This window comes from Ranitomeya variabilis, unplaced genomic scaffold (assembly GCF_051348905.1).
Source record: "Ranitomeya variabilis isolate aRanVar5 unplaced genomic scaffold, aRanVar5.hap1 Scaffold_42, whole genome shotgun sequence".
Classification (NCBI taxonomy): Eukaryota; Metazoa; Chordata; class Amphibia; order Anura; family Dendrobatidae; genus Ranitomeya; species Ranitomeya variabilis.
Genome location: NW_027508140.1, coordinates 138,857 through 161,685, shown reverse-complemented (window position 1 = coordinate 161,685; position 22,829 = coordinate 138,857). Strand labels below are relative to the sequence as shown.

The following is a 22,829-nucleotide window of genomic DNA, read 5'->3' as shown; positions in this document are numbered from 1 at the left end:
CACACAGCATGACGAACCTCAAGAGCCAAAGAGCTAATGCTGGGCAACTAAATGGCAAAATGGCTGCTGGGATTGGTAATCAAACATTCCACCAGCCTTACTTTTCCAGTCTTCTCCAGCCTTCCATTAGCAGCTGCTGCACCAAAGAGTCGTGCGCTTCCACATTAAACCTTGAAATACAGAATACAACAATGGTAAACGAGATGCAACATAAGGACCGAGCAATGGAGCAAGTGGCTCGTACCTTATAACGGCATACAGCGTATTCACCAGGGTGGTGTCGCTCATAAAGTCAATTTTATTTTCTGCCAGGATCCGAAGAGCAATAAATTCCGGGTGATTTCGGACGGTTTCATGATTTGCGTTTGCACTCGGCTTCCCCTTCTGAAGCTCCCATAATGTATTGATGGCGCAACCCACATGATGTACTGTAAGCTTAGACTTATGGATGCCAACGAGTTGAAAAATCTGGAATTGGTTTGTGCTAGTCATCAACTGATCCAGGAGCGGATCCGAACTGATACTACGCATCTGAAAGAAGCGCAGAGAAAGAGGCAAAGCCCTCCTCCAGCAGAACATGTCTGGACTGTACGAAAGGCTTAGGACCTTAGAGAAATAAAAATATTCTATGTCTTTTCTTCCAACATCTTCTTAGAAAGTGGATATTCCTCTCTCCGGAGAAGATCTTGTTACTTCAAGATATGATAAGACACTTTGATTAAAGCCATCTGTAAAGGAAGAGATAAAAAAGGAATAATAATAATAGTGGACCCACAACTTATATGTAAGGCTGTGTTCTTTCCACATACAGATTATACAATCAGCATTTTAACATACTTATTATATGGTATTGGTATACAGGGGGTGCAGAAGTCGGTGTACAGTTTAAATAATAGTTGAATGTTATCAATTGTGCATGATTTTCTTAAACAAACCTCATTTTTTATAACTTCCCAAATAAAAATCAAGTCAATCTGGGTAAGGTCTGGTGACCCTTCTGGCCATGCAACCGGCAGGACAGCATCTACCTATCCACATAGTATAAAAATAATAATATGAATAGACATTTATGCCAGCATATGCACCCCTGTATATTAGAATATGAAGCTTAAAGTTATTTGTCCAGAGCATTTTTTAGCATCTGGTGATAAAAACAAACCTATTGAGGCATAAGGACATCAAAGAAGATCGCACCCTACCCTCCCTTTGAATGATCGGGTGGAGAACGTGTCAGACCCATTTCATCCATGTAATTACATGGTGAGTTTAAAGGGTGATTTCTAGTTTAGTAAATCGTCCCCTCTTCTAAAGATAAGGGTTGACTTACTGGCTGCTGGAGTCCCAACTTCTCATACCCCAAAAAAATCTCCAAAAAAGAACACTGGAGCTTATAAACCAAGCTTAGCACTCAGCTATTTCCAGCAGTCCCATACACAATGAATGGTGCGGAGGTTGAGCATGTGCACCTACCGCTCATTTCGAGATTGGACTATGCCAAGCCTCGTTCCCTTTATCAAGAGCCCCATCCTCAGGATCGCCAGGGATCCTAGAACCCCAAAGACCAGCATGCTATGGGAAGGAATAATGCAATATCTTTGGAATGTTTAAAGCCTTAAACTTACACTTCTGCCCAGTAAGAAGGAGAGTGATCTTTAGTATCATAATCAGCCCGCCTTATACAGTGGTGGTATATAACTAGGATATGTCACCTATGCCGATTGCCTGGAGGTGAAGTCACTGGGACCCCTACAGAATGCTAGGAAAGCACTGAGCCATTTTATTTATAGTAATCCTTGCTGGCTTTCTTCGGGTTACCATTAAAAGAAACCTGTCGCTTGATTTATGCTGCCCAAACAATAGGCAGCATTAATCAGAGCCTGGCTGCCTGATTACAGCCAGTGATATTTTTTTCAGAGATAATATACTTTAAAGATCCGGCCGTGGACCATAGCAATAGAGAAACCAAGTCCAGAAAGTCCAAGTGCCACAGCAGGTGATTGACGGGTCCCACGACTGCGAATCACCTGATGCAGTGCTGCAAAATACCAAGAAGAGTCAGACTAGTCTCACATCCAACTATGGTCCTCAGCTGAAGACCATGGCTCGGTCTGCCTATGGTGAAAGACCTGAAGAGAGAAAATACAAGAGGTGCTCCCTGTGTAACACTGTGGGCAACAGGTCAGGGCTAGTGATGAGCGAATATACTCGTTACTCGAGATTTCCCGAGCATGCTCGGGGGTCCTCCGAGTATTTTTTAGTGCTCGGAGATTTAGTTTTCCTCACCTCAGCTGAATGATTTACATCTGTTAGCCAGCATAAGTACATGTGGGGGTTGCCTGGTTGCTAGGGAATCCCCACATGTAATCAAGCTGGTTAAGAGATGTAAATCATTCAGCTGCGGCACGAAAAACTAAATCTCCGAGCACTAAAAAATACTCAGAGGACCCCTGAGCGTGCTCGAGAAATCTCGAGTAACCAGTATATTCGCTCATCACTAGTCAGGGCAAGTCAGAGGGTTGGTCGCTCATCTGAACAGGTTGTGTGCGGCACAACTATGTAAAGAGTTAGATATTATCCAATATCCGCCGTATGCAGACCAAATGGAAAGAGGACACAACAAGGAAAGGAAAGATCAGTGAGGTGGATCCCGGAACAGAGGATAAATAAAAATGTTTGCGTAGAACCTACTCCTCCCTTAAGCATACCTGAGGATTAACCTTAGTAGCAGCAGCGCCCGGGATCCACTGCACTCCTCTCTACTTTAATGGTGAAAGATCTATAACATGAAACTGTCTTCCACAACCTCACCTTTGTATAGAGTTCGGCTGTTCTTCGCCCAGTATTAAGCCTCCTACACAGCTGTTTCTGTTTCAGTCAACGACTGTATTTTAACCTTCCTATGTAAATGATGATCATTCCCCCCCGTTTTGTATAATGGTTTATACACCCGGCTATAATCCTACATCATCCATGACTTTGTGCGAGTGTACACAGAAGAATACGTTCTTTGATGCGATTTCGAAGGATGCCGAATCCTGATTTGATTTCCTTCTTTTTCATTCTCTTTGCATTTTGTTCATTTATAATAATAAAGTATCAACACTTCTATTTATTAAAGCATTCTAACTTTGCAGTATTTCTTTCACACACGTCTAAAACTCTTAAAAATCACAACTAAATTCTCCCAGCGATTCCTACTGGCCACCGACCGCGAGCGGTCTGACGAATCAGCAAAAGGCAAAGCGCTGGAAATTTAGCTCGCGGCGCCTACGTCTAATAACGCCATTTTTGAAGTCCTTATGACATTTAATTGTATTGAATTGTTATTGTTACTAATTATTATTATTATTATTATTATTGTTATTAATTATTGTTACCACAGGTCCTGGACCCCGTCCTCCACCCGTTACCACAGGTCCTGGACCCCGTCCTCCACCTGTCACCAGGGCATATGCGCTTGTTACTGGCCATGATTTGTCACAGTCACCCCCAGAATCTGTGTCACACCCCACAGTCTGATGACCCTGCAAGTCACTCTCTGTCTGGGTGTCAGCTCCACGTGTTTTATCCAGCAGACCACTATCAGTCGTATTGTGGCACACTTCAGGTGACGTCAGGTCAGTTAGTTGGACAGTCGCACCTTTCCCTCTGGTCAGGCCTGCCTTCTCAACATTACTAACTGACATCCACATTATATCCACAAACACTTCAGCCTTTTCCCACAGTGCTACCAAATCTTGTCCTATTACCATAGGATACGGCAAGATCGGGTCTACAACCACCTCATGGTATGTGGAAACCTCCGCTGCGACAATGTAGATAGTGGCTACCTGGAGATATTCAGTGTCGCCAGGTGACACAGAATCTCCTGGACGGGTTCCCAGCACAGACGCTTCTCTCCCCGGGTCTATCAACCCTTGCACACACTTTCCATCCAGCCAAAAAGGACACAGTCGTGACACCTCACTGATTGCCGCCCCTTTTTTGGCTCCGCCCCCTTTCTGGGCAAGTGCTCCGCTTTTTGATACCACCCCGGTTCGAGATTCAGCCCCCCTTCGGGATTCCACCCCTTTTTGGGCCATTACCCCTATTCGGGTTACCGCCCCTTTTTGGGTCTCCGCCCCCTTTTGGGCAACCATCCCCGTTTGGGCCACCGCTCACTATTAGGGATACTCCCCTCCCTGGGATACACCCCGTGGACTCCCCCACGGCACTCAGGCCCCAGTTCACACAGTACACCCCAATGTCTCTGGGCTTGTACTGGCCTTTTAAGAGTCTGCACAAAAATAAATTTTTTTTTTTTTTTTCTCTATGTCACTTTCACCAGCTCCTGCTGGTACCGCCACAGCTCCCGCTGCAGTCACAAACAACCGGCACCTCCAGGTGCTGCCAACCACAAGCCACTACAGCTCCGCCTGCTGTGGAACCTCTCGCTGCAACCACGGCTACTCTCCACACGGCTCTGCACGGCTCCACCGCTGCCGCTTGTCACCTTTGTGACCCCGCCGAGTCACAGCAGACGCTTGTCAATTTCGTAACCCCGCCGAGTTACCGCTAGACGCTTGTCACCTTCGTGGCTCTGCCACAGCAATTAACTCCACGTGTGCTAGCGGGATTGTTGCCAAAATTATCCACCAATTGTAAGGTTTCTCTCACTGAGAGTGTTGGGGGACACTCACTTGGCCGCGATATTCAAGCACACGGGCACGGGTTTATAAAACAAAGCAGTCCATGCGGTTTATTAAGCCTCATAAACCGGGTTACGCACAGTTCATAACATGAAACACAACAGGCACCAACTGGTAATATTTACTTGCAGCTTCTAACACTTCAGTGTACGGCTTTGCCTCACGGACACTAACACGCTGGTCCTCCCTTAACCAGTTCCCAAGGGAGACCACATAGTTCATAGACTTCACAAGCACTACGGCCTGTACGATACCTGACGGGAGCTCCGGCTCCACCTGCTGACTCCTCGCCAGTCCACACCTCCGGGTAAGCTGCCTTACAGGGATCACCAACTTGCCTGGCCGGCACACACTAGTCAGTCCAGACCTCACCGAAGGACTCCAGCTTCCCCAGTTCCACTGTGCACGGCTCCGGGATCCGGTCCTCCTACTAGGACCTCCCACGCCAGCAGGTGCTTTCCAGGAAGCCTCCTCCCAGGCTTCCAACACAGGAACACACCGAGCCCTCAGGAACTCCCTCAGGGATTTTGCACTTGGACCCTTCAGGTCCAAACACTGGAACCACACAGGAACATGTGACCCACACTCTGGTCACGTTATGTACCTGTAACCACACCCACAGTAATGGATCACATGGACTGGTCACGTGATCCTGACATCACTGCAGGTCAATTCTCACGGCCTCAATACAACTCCGTGCAGATTCCGGGGAGACCATGCAGCGCCCCCTACCTGTTACAGGGGTTACTGCATCACATATATCACAGAGCTTACATACATAACTGGGAAAAAGACCTTGATACTGAATTTCAGGACTGGGAGGTAGATCAAATTTACAAAAATTCGCATGGCCCATCTAGTTGTATAAGAGTACAGGAAAATTTGTATAAAATAGTCACTAGATGGTACACTACCCCAACTCTATCTCATCTTTGGTATCCTAATTCTTCACCAACCTGTTGGAGATGTACTAAAGACGTTGGTACTTTTCTGCATATGTGGTGGTCTTGTGAAATACTACAAACTTTTTGGAAAGAAGTATTAAAACATATAACTAAAATATGCAAATTACTACATCCACCCTCCCTGACACTCATTTTTTTAAACTGGAAGGGGGACAACTTGAAATATAAAAATAAATCCCTGTTGGCTTTCCTTCTATCAGCAGCTAAGCTTCTTATCCCAGTCCACTGGTTGACTAAAAACTGCCCGAGCATTTCGGATTGGGTCAACAAAGTGGACCAGTTATACTATATAGAAGAAATTCCACACAACATAGGTCCCCTGGAAATCTTTCAGATCTAGTGATGAGTATTTGGCTCTCATTAACAATTAGAAATCTCTTTAGAGGTTTGGATCTCTTCCTAATCCAGAAATGAACGTGTCGATGTCCCCCCTCTAAATCCCTTGCACCTATTTTACGATAAGCCGAACCCTCCCCTTCTAGTGAATCTATCACCTACCCCCTTTCTCCTCTTCTTTCTTTCTTTCTATTTACAGTATGTGTGTATTGGTTAAATGTCGCATTAATGTGGAGTTGTTTTTGGTTTCTGATCTAGCCTTCGGGAAGTCACAAGACTTCAAATCTGAACTTTCTTAATGATTGCATCTTACTGTAATCTTATGTTTATCCACATGTTTATCTACATGTTCATCACTAATGTTACATGTTATTATTGAACTAGCCTTCCCGAGATTGGGTTATATGTCATACTGATGTATCTCAAATCCACATGTTACCATTTACCTATCTGTTATTTGTGTAAAACTAATAAAAAGAAACTTAAAACAAACGAAGACTGACTTCCAAACTGTTTTGTTCACCGATGAGTGCCGCGCAACGCTCGATGGTCCAGATGGATGGAGTGGAGGATGGCTGGTTGATGGACACCCCATGAAAACACGGCTAAGGCGCCAACAAGGAGGTGGAGTAATGTTTTGGGCTGGAATCATGGGAAGAGAGATTGTCGGCCCCTTTATGATCCCTGAAGGGGTAAAGATGAACTCCATAATCTATGTGGAGTTTCTAAAACAACACTTCCTGCCATGGTTCAAGAGGAAGAACCGCAGCAAGATCATTTTCATGCATGATAATGCACCATCTCATGCTGCAAAAAACACATCTGCATCTCTGGCTGCTATGGGCATAAAAGAGGACAAACTTATGGTGTGGCCACCATCTTCCCCTGACCTCAACCCCATTGAGAACCTCTGGAGCATCATCAAAAGGAGTGTCTATGATGGCGGGAGGCAGTTCACATCTAAGCAACAGCTCTGGGAGGGTATTCTGTCCACATGCAAAACAAATGAAGCAGAAACCATCCAAAAACTGACAAATTCAATGGACGAGAGAGTTCAGAAGCTTTTTTCGAACAAGGGGTCCTATGTGCAAATGTAACATCACCTAGAATAAAGTTTTCACTTGAAAACTGTTTGATTTCATTTTGTAATAAGCTGATAATGCTTATAACTTCACAATTGACCTTTTTTTGTTCAAAATAAAAAAAAGAGGTTGAAAACTCTGCTGTGCATAATAATTTGGAACATGCATTTTGAGTGTTTATTTTTTTTAAAAAAGATACTGTTTTCATAGGCAGTTTTTTCCAAAACATTGCAATTATACTAGAATAGTAGATGACTGGAAAATAACAATGACTGCAATTCAGATAGGTAATTTAGAGAAAATATGAGGAAATATTATTTGCATAATAATTTGGAACACAGTGTATATATAGACTGTATATATGTTATAAGGAATATTTGAGGCCATGGAACCATTCTATGTCCATTTTGCAAGCCGTCGAGAAAATTTCGCCATACGGATGCCACACGGATGGCACACGGATAATTGTAGGAGAAAAAATTGCATCCTCGCATTGAATACGGATCACTGTTCAGGAAATTTTCTGCTTATCTCGGCCATCAAAAACGGACTGTATTTTTATATGTTGTGTGTGACTCCGGCCTAACTCCCAAACTGATTGCATTGTTTACTGACAAGGTATAAAACATTTTGAAAACACACCTAATACATTATTAACGACATTTTACCATGTTTATTTTCACACATGGAAATAAGTGATTTTTCCTTTTCGCTTCTAAACTATACAGAGTTCTGATATTTTATTTCAGATTATGTGCAGAACTTGAACTTGATTCATTTGACTACTTGTGGTTCAAGGTAAGCTGATTCTGTGAATAATTAATGTCTTACTGGATGTAGTTGACAACATTCTGGCCATGAAGTACATTTTGATGATAGTTCTAGCAAGTTACTGGTGAAACTCTTCCAAGGTTCTGTTAACATACAAAAATAAGCGATTTACGTGAATAACTTCTGAACTACACATAGAGTTGATAATTTTTTTGGCAAATATTGTTCAGGACATTGATGTGGTCATTTTGAGTACTAGTGGTCTAGAGTACCTGTTTTCAAATTGAACTTACGTATGATTGAGTGTGTTTGATTATGCGCGACATAAGCGATTTACGTGAATAACTTCTGAACTACACAGAGTTGATAATTTTTTTGGTAAATATTATTCAGGACATTGATATGTTCATTTTTAATACTAGTGGTCAAGGGTACCTGTTTTCAAATTGAATTTACGTACGATTGAGTGCGTTTGATTATGTGCGGCATAAGCGATTTACGTGAATAACCCAGGACCACAAGTAGTCAAAATAAACATCTCAAAGTCCTGATCAAAATTTTACCCAAACAATATCCACTCTATGTATAATTAACCATACATGAAAATCGAATAGCTAACTAATAACAAATAGCTAACTGCCATATATGAAAATCGAATAGCTAACTAATAACTAATAGCTAACTGCCATACATGAAAATCGAATAGCTAATAACTAATAGCTAACTGCAGACTAACTTGAGTCCGGTGAGTCCAGGCTGGAACTTCAGACTTAAATAAGTTGTCCACTACAATAATTTTATTTTTTTCATAAATCTTGCAATTATGTGCTACTGAAAACATCCACTGTCTTTATTTTAGCAATATTACCTTTTATCATGCTGTAGCAGCACATCTTCAGTGCTGGATCTAGCTCTCATGGGGTTAATCGACAACTTCCTTTCTCCTGAGTTATTGTGCTCTAATACTACAAGTTCCATGATGCATTGCACTGCCACTAAGCAGGAACCTCCTCTAGCTTCAAAAAGATTTGTGATGTCATTTCTGTCCAACCTCCTCTTTTACATTTGTCCAACGCACACTCCATTACACACAGATGTCTCTCTCTAACATCATGTCCTCCCTCTATCTGAAACTGAACCTGTCAAAAACTGAACTCCTCGTGTTCTCTCCCTCTACTAACCTACCTTTGCCTGACATTGCCATCTCCGTGTGCGGTTCCACCATTACTCCAAAGCAACATGCCCGCTGCCTTGGGGTCATCCTTGATTCCGAGCTTTCATTCATCCCCCACATCCGATCACTGGCTCGCTCTTCCTATCTGCATCTCAAAAACATTTCTAGAATTCGCCCTTTTTTTACTTTCGACTCTGCAAAAACTCTTACTGTCTCACTTATTCATTCTCGTCTGGACTATTGTAAATCTCTACTAATCGGCCTCCCTCTTACCAAACTCTCCCCGCTCCAATCTGTCCTGAATGCTGCTGCCAGGATCATATGCCTCACCAACCATTACACCGATGCCTCTACCTTGTGCCAGTCATTACACTGGCTACCCATCCACTCCAGAATCCAGTACAAAACTACTACCCTCATCCACAAAGCACTCCATGGCTCAGCACCACCCTACATCTCCTCTCTGGTCTCAGTCTACCACCCTACCCGTGCCCTCCGCTCCGCTAATGACCTCAGGTTAGCATCCTCAATAATCAGAACCTCCCATTCCTGTCTCCAAGACTTTACACGTGCTGCGCCAATTCTTTGGAATGCACTACCCAGGTTAATACGATTAATCCCCAATCCCCACAGTTTTAAGCGTGCCCTAAAAACGCATTTGTTCAGACTGGCCTACCGCCTCAACGCATTAACCTAACTATCCCTGTGTGGCCTAAAAAAAATAAAAAAATAAAAAAATAAATAAAAATAAACATTATCAGGTTCCTCTCATCATGTTCTCATACACTTTATGCAGTTAATAGCCCTCTGTGTCTGTACTGCTACATACTTAGGCAGTTAACTGGTTCATGCAGCTTTACATGAACACCCGAGCCTTACACTATGGCTGGTCCGAACAACTAAAGCAATTGTTACCATCCACCTCTCGTGTCTCCCCTTTTCCTCATAGTTTGTAAGCTTGCGAGCAGGGCCCTCATTCCTCCTGGTATCTGTTTTGAACTGTGATTTCTGTTATGCTGTAATGTCTATTGTCTGTACAAGGCCCCTCTATAAGTTGTAAAGCGCTGCGGAATATGTTGGCGCTATATAAATAAAAATTATTATTATAGATAGATAGATAGATAGATAGATAGATAGATAGATAGATAGATACAGAGATATAGGATGGATAGATAGATACATACAGATATATCTATATATCTATGTCTATTTCCATAGATATGTCCATATCCATGTTTCTAAACCCCCTTCACCCCTGGAGCTTTTTTCGTTTATCTCTCCCCTTCTTTCCAGAGCCATAATGTTTCCATCAATATGGCCATGTGAGGGCTTATCTTTTGCGGGACAAGTTCTACTTTTGAACGACACCATTGGTTTTACCATGTCGTGTAACAGAAAATGTGAAAAAAAAGTCAAAGTGCGATGAAATTGCAAAAAAAGTGCAATCCCACACTTGTTTTTTGCTTGGCTTTTTTGCTAGGTTCACTAAATGCTAAGGCTGTGCACACGTTGCGGATTTGATTGCAGATCCGCAGGGTTTTTTGCTGCCCAGAGCTGCATCAAATCCGCAGTGTAGTGCTCAACCAATGTAAGTCTATGGGAGCAGCAGACTTGTTGTGCACATGCTGCGGAAAAAGACACACCGAAACGCAGCTTTTTTTTTTCAGCAGCATATCACTTCTTTTTTTGCCAAACTGCAGCGTTTCTGTACCCATAGACTTTCATTGAGTCGGGCACATCTGCAGCAAAACCGCAGATGTAAAAAAGAGCTGCAGTTTAGATGCGGATGTGGGTCCGAGAAACGCTGCAGTTCGGGAGGAGGGAAGTGTGTGGGCGGTGATGGTGTGCGTGTATGTGTGTGCGGACGGGGTCTGCGGGACTGTTCGGGTGTGTGCGGGACTGTTCGGGTGTGTGCGGGGCTGTGCGGGGGGTCTTTTGGGGTGTGTGCAGGCATCATCTGATGGGACTACAAGTACGCAGCATCCAATTTGCAGCTAATTTGGATGTAATCTGGACAGTGGACACGCACCCTACACTATCCATACATCTATCAATAGATATATCTATCCAGATATATCTATAGATAGATATAGGAATAGATAGATGTATGCATCTATAGAGCTATCTATATGTAGCTCTGTCTATCCATTTCATCTATCATCTATATGTCTATCTATCTGTGTGTAATTGAGTGTGGGTTGGACAAATGTAAAAGAGGAGGTTGGACAATAATGACATCACAAATCTTTTTTTTGTTCAATAATACATCTTTATTTAGCTTTCAAAAATGCATACAAAAACGCACAAAAAACACGCAAAAACCGCACCAAAAAAAATTAAAAAATGCATCAAAAGCGCGAAAAAACTCCACAAAAAACTGCATCAAAACTGCAGCAAAAACTGCATCAAAACCGCACCAACAACAGCATCAAAACTGCACCAAAAACTGTATCAAAACCCCACCAACAACAGCATCAAAACCGCACCAAAAACTGCATCAAAACCGCATCAAAACCGCACCAAAAACTGCATCAAAACCGCACCAAAAATGGCATCATAAGGGTATGTGCACACGCTGCGGATTTTGCTGCGGAACCGCAGCGTTTCCGCAGCTGCGGGTCCGCAGTGGTTTCCCATGAGTTTACAGTACAATATAAACCTATGGGAAATGAATTCCGCAGTGTACATGCTGCGGAAAAAACGAGCGGAAACGCATCGGTTTATATTCCGCAGCATGTCATTTCTTTGTGCGGATTGCGCTGCGGGTTTAAACCTGCTCCAATAGAAAACTGCAGGTGTAAATCCGCAGCGGAAACCGCTATAGAAACCGCGATAAATCCGCAGTAATAACCACAGCGGTTTTGCACTGCGGATTTATCAAATCCGCTGCAGAAAATTCCGCAGCGGAATCCGCAGCGTGGGCACATGGCCTAAACGCACAAAAAACTGCTTCAAAACCGCACCAAAAACTGCATCAAAACCACACCAAATACTGCATCAAAACCGCACCAAATACTGCATCAAAAGTTCGCCAAAAACTGCATAAAAAAGCATCAAAAACCTGAATCAAAACCACGCAAAAAAGCACCAAATACTGCAGCAAAAACTGAATCAAAACCGCGCAAAAACCGCACCAAAAACTGCATCAAAACTGCTCCAAATATTGCATCAAAAATGCATCAAACCCTCACCAAGAACTGTATCAAAAACTGCAGCAAAACGGCACCAAAAACAGCATCAAAACCGCACCAACAACAGCATCAAAACCGCACCAAATACTGCATCATAACCGCACCAAAAACTGCATCAAAACAGCACCAAATACTGCATCAAAACCACACCAAATACTGCATCAAAACTGCACCAAAAACTGAATCAAAACCGCACCAAAAACAGCATCAAAACCGCACCAAATACTGCATCAAAACCGCACCAAAAACTGCATCATAACCGCACCAAAAACTGCATCAAAACTGAATCAAAAACTGCATCAAAACTTCACCAAAAACTGCATAAAAAAGCATCAAAAACCTGAATCAAAACCACGCAAAAAACCGCACCAAATACTGCAGCAAAAACTGAATCAAAACCACGCAAAAACCGCACCAAGAACTGCATCAAAACCACACAAAAAACCCGCATGAAAACCACGCAAAAAATATGAAAAAAACGTGAAAAAAATGTATAAAAAACGCAGCTGCGTTTTCAGCGAGATGCAGATTTTGTGCAGAAAATTCTGCACCCAAATCTGCAACGTGTGCACACAGCATAAAATTGACCTGCCATTATGATTTTCCAGGTCATTACGAGTTCATAGACACCAAACACGTGTAGATTATTTTTTATCTAAGTGGTAAAAAAAAATTCAAAACTTTGCTAAAAAGAAATAAAATAATTGCGCCGTTTTCCGATACCCGTAGCGTCTATATTTTCTGAGATATTGGGTCGGGTGAGGGCTAATTTTTTGCTCGCCGAGCTGACGTTTTTCATGATACCACTTTTGTGCAGATACGTTCTTTTGATTGCCCATTATTGCATTTTGATGCAATGTCGCGGCGACCAAAAAAACATAATTTTTTTTGTTGTAATGAAAACAACTGACATGTTGCTCACCGCCGAAGCCCACCTCAAAGCGTGGGGATAATGCCAGCTGATGTACTATTCCGTCAGCTGGCAGAAAGGGGTTAATGAACAATATGTTTCAGTTAAAAAAAAACGAAGAAAAAAAAATATGGCGTGGGCTCCCGCGAAATTTTCTGCGCCAGAGGGGGAAAGCCGACAGCCGAGGGCCAATATTTGTAGCCTGCTATGAATATCAGCCCGCAGCTGTCTGCGTAGCCTTTACTGGCTATTAAAATAGGGGGACCCCCAAAAAAATGACGTGGGGTCCCCCTATATTTCATAGCCAGAAAGGCTACGCAGACAGCTGCGGGCTGATATTCATAGCCTAGAGAGGGGCCATGGATATTGGCCCTCCCCCCAGCTACAAATACCAGTCCGCAGCCGCCCCAGAAATGGTGCATCTGTAAGATGCGCCAATTCCGGCACTTAGCCCCTATCTTCCCACTCCGGTGTAGCGGTGGGATATGGGGTAATAAGGGGTTAATGTCACCTTGCTATTGTAAGGTGACATTAAGCCGGGTTAATAACGGAGAGGCGTCACTAAGATGCCTATCCGTTATTAATCCAATAGTATTAAAGGATTAATAAAACACACACACATTAGGAAAAAAGTATTTTAACCCCTTCACCCCCAGAGCTTTTTCCGTTTTTTCGTTTTTGTTTTTCGCTCCCCTACTTCCCAGAACCATAACTTTTTTATTTTTCAGTCAATATGGCCATATGAGGGCTTATTTTTTGCGGGACGAGATGTACTTTTGAACGATACCATTGGTTTTACCATGCCATGTAACAGAAAATGGGAAAAAAATTCCAAGTGTGATGAAATTGCAAAAAAAAGTGCAATCTCAGACTTGTTTTTCGTTTGGCTTTTTTGCTAGGTTCACTAAATGCTAAAACTAACCTGCCATTATGATTCTCCAGGTCATTACGAGTTCATAGACACCTAACATGTCTAGTTTATGTTTTATCTAAGTGGTGGATAAAAATTCCAAAGTTTGCAAAAAAAAAAAAGTGTGCGATTTTCCGATACCCGTAGCGTCTCCAATTTTCGTGATCTGGGGTCAGGTGAGCGCTTATTTTTTGCATGCCAAGCTGTCATTTTTAATGATACCATTTTGGTGTAGATACGTTCTTTGATCGCCCGTTATTGCACTTTAATGCAATGTCGCGGCGACCAAAAAAACGTAATTTTGGCGTTTTGATTTTTTTTCTCGCTACGCCATTTAGTGGTCAGGTTAATCCTTTGTTTTTATTGATAGATCGGGCGATTCTGAACGCGGTGATACCAAATATGTGTAGGTTTGATTTGTTTTTAATTGTTTTATTTTGATTGGGGCGAAAGGGGGGTGATTTAAACTTTTATATATTTTTTATATTTTTAAACACTTTTTTTTTTTATTTTGGCATGCTTCAATAGCCTCCATAGGAGGCTAAAAGCATGCACTACACGATCGGCTCTGCTACATAGAGGTGAAGTACAGATCACCTCTATGTAGTAGAAATGGTGGTGTACTTTGAGCGCCGACCACAGGGTGGCGCTCAAAGCAATCGGCCATCAACAACCATAGAGGTCTCAAGGAGACCTCTGGTTGTTATGGCAATGCACCGCTGACCCTTGATCATGTGACGGGGGTCAGCGGTGTGAGCACTTCCGGCCGTGCAGCCGGGAGCGCTAGTTAAATGCCGCTGTCAGCGCTTGACGGCGGCATTTAACTAGTTAATGGGGGCGGGCGGATCGCGATTCCGCTCGCGCTCATTGCGCACACATGTCAGCTGTACAAAACAGCTGACATATTGCGGCTTTAAGGTGGGCTCACCGCCGGAGCCCACCTTAAAGCAGGGGATCTGCCAGCTAACGTACTATTCCGTCAGCTGGCAGAAAGGGGTTAATATTCTTCATTTAAGCATACTTACCATACTTCGGCGCCTGCAAAAAATGTAAAATAATAAACCGTATACTACCTGTCCACCATAGTCCAATTAATAACGAGTGTCCCATGACGATCTCCCCTATAGAACAGTGACATCGGGTGATGTCACTGCTCTATAGGACCCTATGTGACACACTGACAGGAGACAATGGCTCCTGCAGTGCATCACTGAGAGGTTACTATAGTTCACTGGTCTCACTTTATGGCAAAAAGCTGCGTGGGAACTTTCTCACACAGCAATGCCAAAAGTGAGACTAGGGACTATTTTCTCACAGGGGCGTAGGAATACATTGTGGGGAAAACATTGTGGAAGGATACCTTCCATCATTGTATTCCTGGAGCCCCTGGAGAGCGGTCGCATCAGCTGATGCTCCTGCTCTCCACGGGAGATCGGCGAGGGACACTCGTTTTAATTGGATTTCTGCGGATCAGGGAGTATAGTGTTTGTTTATTATTTTAATATTTTTTACAGGTAACACTGGCTTCGAGGAACAAAGTGACAAGTGATAGTGAGTATGTACTCTATGTTTTATGTACTGTACGTCTGTATGTATGTTGTATGTATGTACTGTATGTATGTACTGTATGTGGCATGTTGCATGTCGTATGTTGCATGTCGTCGCATGTTGCATGTTTCATGTCACATGTTGCATGTCGTCACATGTTGCATGTTCTCGCATGTTGCATGTTGTCGCATGGTGCATGTCGCATATCACATGTCTCATGTTGCATGTTGTCGCATGTCACATGTTGTCACATGTCGCATGCCCTCGCATGTTGTATGTCGCATTTCGTTGCATGTCACATGTTGCATGTTGTTGCATGCCGTCGCATGTTGCATGTTGTCGCATGTTGCATGTCGTTGCATGTCGTCGCATGTCACATGTTGCATGTCATTGCATGTCGTCGTATGTTGTCGAATGTTGCATGTCGCCGCATGTCACATGTCGCATGTCGTCGCATGTCGTCGCATGTCGTCGCATGTTGCATGTCGTCGAATGCTGCATGTCGGCGAATGCTGCATGTCGTCGCATGTTGCATGTCACATGTTGTCATATGTCGCATGCTGCCACATGTTGCATTTCGCATGTCATCTCATGTCACATGTCGCATGTCGCATGTTGTCACATGTTGCATGTTGACGCATGTCACATGTCGTTGCATGTCACATGCCGTCACATGTTGTTGCATGTTGCATGTGGCATGTTGCATGTCGTCGCATGTTGCATGTAACATTTTGCATGTCATATGTCGCATTCCCTCTCATGTCGCCACATGTTGCATGTCACATGGTGTATGTTGTATGTCTGTATGTACTGTGTCTGCATGTTGTATGTACTGTATGTCTGTATGTATGTACGTGTGTGTGTTGTTTTTTTTTACATTCAACACATTAGCTGGATGATGGGACTACTACTGTCCCATCATTGGCTAATGTGTCACTCACTGTCACTGTAGCAGGCATCGTCCGATAGGACTTGTAGTCCCATCGGACGACGCCTGCACACAGAGACACACACAGCAATGACGCCTGCAGCAGACCCCAGCACGGCCAGCGGACCCACCGCACCGCCCGGCGTAGCCCCACAGCACATCCCGGCGCCGACACATGCCGGCGCAGGCACCGGCAGATGCCGGCACCACGGCACATCTCGGCGCCGACACATCCCGGCGCAGGCACCGGCACATGCCGGCACCACAGCACATCCAAGCATCACGGCACATCCAAGCATCACGGCACATCCCGACGCGGCACAATGGCAAATCCAGGCACAGCACCACGGCACATCCCGCAGACTCCTCTGTGCCCACCCATCCCAGAACACAGCGTTCACATCCCTACCTACTACCTAGCCCTCTGCTGGATGTCCTCATATGAACTCGAGCGTGGGAACTTTTCACAGGCTCCAGTTCATGAGGACATCCAGCAGAGGGCGCATCACCGCAACTCAAGGTAACTACAGGTCACCCTGCTTTCCATTCATTCCCCTGGTTTTTACAGGCAGGTGCGGCTGCATTAACAGGCTTCTGCTTGTAAAATTAGTTAACCCTTTCAGATGGATTTGCAACGTGGGACAGAACGACAGAAGGTATGGAATATTGTTGTTTGTTTTTTTTTTACTTTGTTTCAGGTGACAAGGGTCTTCAGGTGGATTAAGAGTCTAATAAAATATTACAACAACATCTGTCTTTATTTCATTAAAATACTTTGTAATAATGTGTGTTTTCTTAACCATTTCATACTATTGGATTAATAATGGATAGGTGTCATAATTGACGCCTCTCCGTTATTAATCTGGCTTAATGTCACCTTACAATAGCAAGGTGACATTAACCCTTCATTACCCCATATCCCACTGCTACACGGGAGTGGGAAGAGAGTGGCCAAGTGCCAGAATAGGCGCATCTTCCAGATGTGCCTTTTCTGGGGTGGCTGGGGGCAGATGTTTTTAGCCAGGGGGGGGGCAATAACCATGGACCCTCTCCAGGCTATTAATATCTGCCCTCAGTCACTGGCTTTACCACTCTGGTGGAGAAAATTGTGCGGGAGCCCACGCCAATTTTTTCTGTGATTTAACCCTTTAATTTAATAGCTAGAGGGCCCAAATTTTGCACATACACACTACTAACATTATTAGTGTGGAATATGCAAAAAAAAAGGGATATGAGATTACTGTATGTAAACCATGTCTCATATCCTGTCGGGTTTGGGAAGGAGATAGCAAAAGCCGGCAATTGAATTGCCGGCTTTTCTCTATAACACCGCTGCGTATTTCTTGCAAGTCACACTGCTGGTTCGTGAGTAATCCATATTTTTCTCGCCCCCATAGACTTTCATTGGCGATTTTTTTGCGCAATACGGTGACAAACGCAGCATGCTGCGATTTTCTACGGCCGTATAATACAGATCCGTAAAATACGGCTGATAGGAGCTGGGCCATAGAGAATCATTGGGCCGTGTGTAATGCGTATTTTACGGACGTATTTTCTTGCGCTCATACGTCCGTAAAACTCGCTAGTGTGACGCCGGCCTAACTGTCCTAAAACCTCTGCCAAACCCGTCACATTTTTGCCCTATGTAATACATTTGTGGTCTTCCCTAGAAATATTAGACACTTTCCCATTCATCTATAAATTAGCTTAATAAACTTGGAACTAAATTAATTAATTTAATACAATTGATAATTATCAACGGCTCATTCACACGTTATATTTTCTTATACTAGTGATGATGATATTTTTATTTCTATAGCGCCAACATTTTCTGACCACTTTACAATTAAGCAGGGACATGAACAGACAATAAATATATCACAAAGTGACACAGATCAGCAGGTACAGGAGGAGTGAGGGTCCTGCTCGCAAGCTACAATCTATAAGGAAATAGGGTGGGATGTGCTATCCGTGCTTTTCACAGATAACACTTGTGCCTAAAATAGTGAATGGGGCAGTTCACATGTCCGGGATTGTTTGTAGTCCATACAAAATCATGGAGATATGTTCCATACTGATCCAAACGTCAGAACAAAATTGTCAATGCAAGTCTATGGGTCTGTGTAAAAATCGAACAGAACTGTCATCTTAGTGATGTCCGAGTCCGATCTAAACGTCAGATCAAAATACACATATAGCTCAGCCGTGAGACCACCATCGATCCTGGTCAAGTATCCAACATCTTTGGCTGTGAGGCTATGTCCACACGTCAGGATTTCTTGCAGAAATTTCCTGACCAAAACCGGACATTTTCTGCAAGAAATCCTGTGCGTTTTTTCATGTTTTTCTCGCATTTTTTATGTGGATTTTTTTGCAGATTTTTCCGGGGGTTCCAAATGCAATAATATGGTGGGAAATCCGCAAAAAATCAGCAAAATTAATGAACATGCTGCGTTTTTTACCGCGATGCATTTTTTTCGCGGGAAAAAAAAGTGACATATGCACAAAAATTGCGGAATGCATTCTAAATGATGGGATGCATATGTATGCGTTTTTATAGCGAAAAAACGCAAAAAATCCGGAAAGTGTGTACATACCCTGAAACAACCCCATATGATCAGGTTTCCTCTACCAAAACTTGACAGTTCCTTCAATGATTGCAGCCATTGGCCCCGTTTTCCCTTGTTTCTTCCAGACCCATTTGCACCCATCAGAGACTAGTCTGTTGCCTTTCATCTCATCGCTCCAAATCACCCATCTTCAATCTTATACTGTCCATTTGTCATACGTTTTTGCAAACTCAAGCCAACGCTTCTCATCACAATAGTGAAGTTGAAGTCTCTCACCTTATTTGCAGCTTCCAGACTTGTGTAACGTCTGCAGGACAATTGATTGATTTTTGTATGGTTATCCTGAGGAAGGAGTCGGTGGAATCTGAAACGCATCAACAATAAACAATACATTTGTGTATAAGACAGCCAAGATGATTGTCTATAAAATGATGGGAGTCTCACGTTGGAAGCAGTAGTGGATGGTGAGATATGGAGCCTGAAAGTCAAAAGGTCAAAACATTGTTACTCTTTTGCTCGTCAGTGTGTTTGTCTTAGGGTATGTGTCCACGGGCCGTTTTACATCCGGAATAGCAGCGGATTGAACGCTGAGCAGAGCCGCAGCATTCAATCTGCCGCGTCCAGATGTTACAGCATAGTGGAGGGGATTTTATGAAATCCCGTCTCCACTATGCGTGCTAATACGCACCCGGCGGCCCTGCGATTCCGGACATGCGCCGCGTCTTTTTAGATCGCAGCATGTCCGTTTACCTTGCTGCGCCGCTGCAAGGTAAATCACAGGGCCCTATGTGTGGGGTGCGATGATGCCGGATGTGTGCAATGAACACATCCGGCATCATCGTGTCTCCAGAAGGGGGCGGGGCTTAGGGCAGAGCGAGTTTTCCGCTCCGTCCAAAGCGCCGGCCATCCTGAACGTGGACACGCACCCTTAGGATCTTCTTGTGTTTTTAGGGGGTTGATTTGTGGTCTGTTTATTTTATACTTATTATTGGTAATTTTTTAAATATATTTATTTGTGTTAATAATTTTTGATATATTATATTACGACTATATTTTTAATACAGATTGTTATATGGAAAAAAATACATTGAAGAAAAAAAACCTGATATAAACAATAGGTCATTTTCTCATGAGGCCTTCAGCGTAACCTCATTATAATGTGATATTTGCAGGTGATTCATGTTTCGTCCTGAAGGTTTAGAGCTGGAGTGGCCTCTGCTGGTAACACCTAGTACTGCACAACAGATGGAAGCATTTTATTGGTTTCGCCAGTAGGTGTCAGTAGCGCTCAGTGTAACGGCATCACAGAGAGATAAGGGGTTGTAATATCAGAATCTGGGGAGATAGTGAGAAAGTACAGGAGGAATATATATATATATATATATATATATTTACATTTTCATATTTTGCATAGTTCATTATTTTTACCGAATAATAATTATTGCAGATGTGACTGAGGGTTAATAATGATCTGGTGAAAAAAGAAAAAACAGCTCCGACTCTAGGGGCATTGTAGCACGGAAGCCAAGGGATCAAATGTAGAAACAATTCAGCGTCTTAAAATGTCGATGTTTATTAGAGAACTAAGTACAAAGTTCAATGCATAGTATTTACATAGACAGTCTTGAATGTTTGCATTGAATTTTCTAATAAACATCACAATTTTAAGAAATGGGATCTTTTTCTACATTAATAATGATTTCCCGATCTAAAATGAATATTTTCTGTGTGTATAAAAAGTGGTTGTCACGCTGTGTTGTCCAGCCTGCTCCCCATTGTAGACTCTACAACGAGGGCTATGGACGGGGCGATCCGCACCGCTGATCGGCATGGGGTCTCTTAGGCCGCGTCCGACCTCCTCCCACTTTAGGACCACTGGTTAGTTCTGAGGTCCCCCAGAGCCACAAATACCGACCTGATGTTGACACCCCAATCGGCATAGCACAGGGCAGCCCAGAACATCTGGACTCAAGCGCTCCAGCACTCAGCCTCCCTGGTAACTAGGATTACAGGCGCACGCCACCGCGCCCGGCGATTGTCTAGTGCTGCTATTACTGACTAGAGGCTGCAAGGAGCCGTGACGTCATCGGGAGCCACAGCGCCATCTAGTGTCTGCAGGATGAAACTGCCATAAAGTCAGTAACATGTCAGTATACCGCTGCATGTTCATTTTAGGACATGGTCACAAATCACAGTAACATCAGAAATAACATCAGAAATACTTTGTCTGATACCTGACTCTGATACAGGAAATTAGCAGAAATTAGTACCTTGGATCACTTGAGCTTGTGGTGCAATGGTAAGGACGACGGCTGTAGTCTCTAGACGCAGGATCCGTTTTTTTTTTGCCTAATCCGTTTTTTTTGCCGATCCGTTTTTTTTTTGCGCCGAATCCGTATTTTTTACGCCAGATCCGTTTTTTTCTGCCGATCCGTTTTTTTTTTTGCCAAATCCGTTTTGTTCCCGCCGATCGGGTTTTTTTGCGCCGGATCCATTTTTTTACAAGCCAGATCCGTTTTTTTTCCGCCGGATCAGTTTTATTTTGCCAATCCGTTTTTTTTTACCTAATCCGTTTTTTTTTCGACCTTTCCTTTTTTTTTTGCGCCGAATCCGTTTTTTTTACGCCACATCCGTCTTTTTTTCCACCAGATCCGTTTTTTTTTTTTTTGCCGAATCCGTTTTGTTCCCGCCGATCGGGGTTTTTTTTGCGCCGGATCCGTTTTTTTTACAAGCCAGATCCGTTTTTCTTCCGCCGGATCCGTTTTTTCCTGCTGATCCGTTTTTTTTGTGCCGGATCCGTTTTTTTTTTGCCTAATCCGATTTTTTTTTTTGCCGATACGATTTTTTTTGCGCCGAATCTGTATTTTTTACGCCAGATCCGTTTTTTTCTGACGATCCGTTTTTTTTTTGCCGATCCGTTTTTTTTTTGCGCCGAATCCATTTTTTTTCGCCAGATCCGTTTTTTTTTCCGCCGGATCAGTTTTATTTTGCCGATCCGTTTTTTTTTACCTAATCCGTTTTTTTTTCGCCTATCCGGTTTTTTTGCGCCAAATTTTTTTTTTACGCCACATCCGTTTTTTTCCGCCAGATCCGTTTTTTTCCGCCGATCTGTGTTTTTTTTTTTTTTTGCCGAATCCGTTTTGTTCCCGCCGCTCGGGGTTTTTCTTCCGCCGGATCCGTTTTTTCCTGCTGATCCTTTTTTTTGTGCCGGATCAGTTTTTTTCTAAGCCAGATCCGGTTTTTTTTCCGCCGGATCCGTTTTATTTTGCTGATCTGTTTTTTTTTTGCCAAATTTGTTTTTTCCCGCCGATCCGTTTTTTTTGTGCCGGATCCGTTTTTTTTTACGCCAGATCCGTTTTTGTTTTTTTTTGCCGAATCCGTTTTGTTCCCGCCGATCGGGTTTTTTTTTCGCCAGATCCGGTTTTTTTTTGCCGATTGTTTTTTTTTTGCTTAATCCGTTTTTTCTCGCCGATCCGTTTTGTTCCCGCCGATCGTTTTTTTTTGCACCGGATCCATTTTTTTACAAGCCAGATCCGTTTTTTTTTCCGCCGGATCAGTTTTATTTTGCCGATCCGTTTTTTTTAACAAAATCCGATTTTTTTCGCCTATCCGTTTTTTTGCGCCAAATTCGTTTTTTTTCCGCCACATCCGTTTTTTTCCGCCAGATCCGTTTTTTTCCGCCGATCCGTTTTTTTTTTTTTTTTTGCCGAATCCGTTTTGTTCCCGCCGCTCGGGGTTTTTCTTCCGCCGGATCCG

At 43.3% G+C, this 22,829-nt stretch overlaps 1 long non-coding RNA gene across 1 annotated transcript; it reads right to left on the bottom strand.

Moving 5' to 3' along the window:
• Positions 1-95: 95 nt before the first annotated feature.
• Positions 96-20,066, bottom strand: LOC143790625 (uncharacterized). The gene is made up of 4 exons (XR_013219753.1): positions 19,350-20,066; positions 7,903-7,985; positions 245-728; positions 96-170 (listed from the first exon to the last, which is right to left on the bottom strand). It is a non-coding gene; the product is annotated as an uncharacterized LOC143790625 (long non-coding RNA).
• Positions 20,067-22,829: the final 2,763 nt, after the last annotated feature.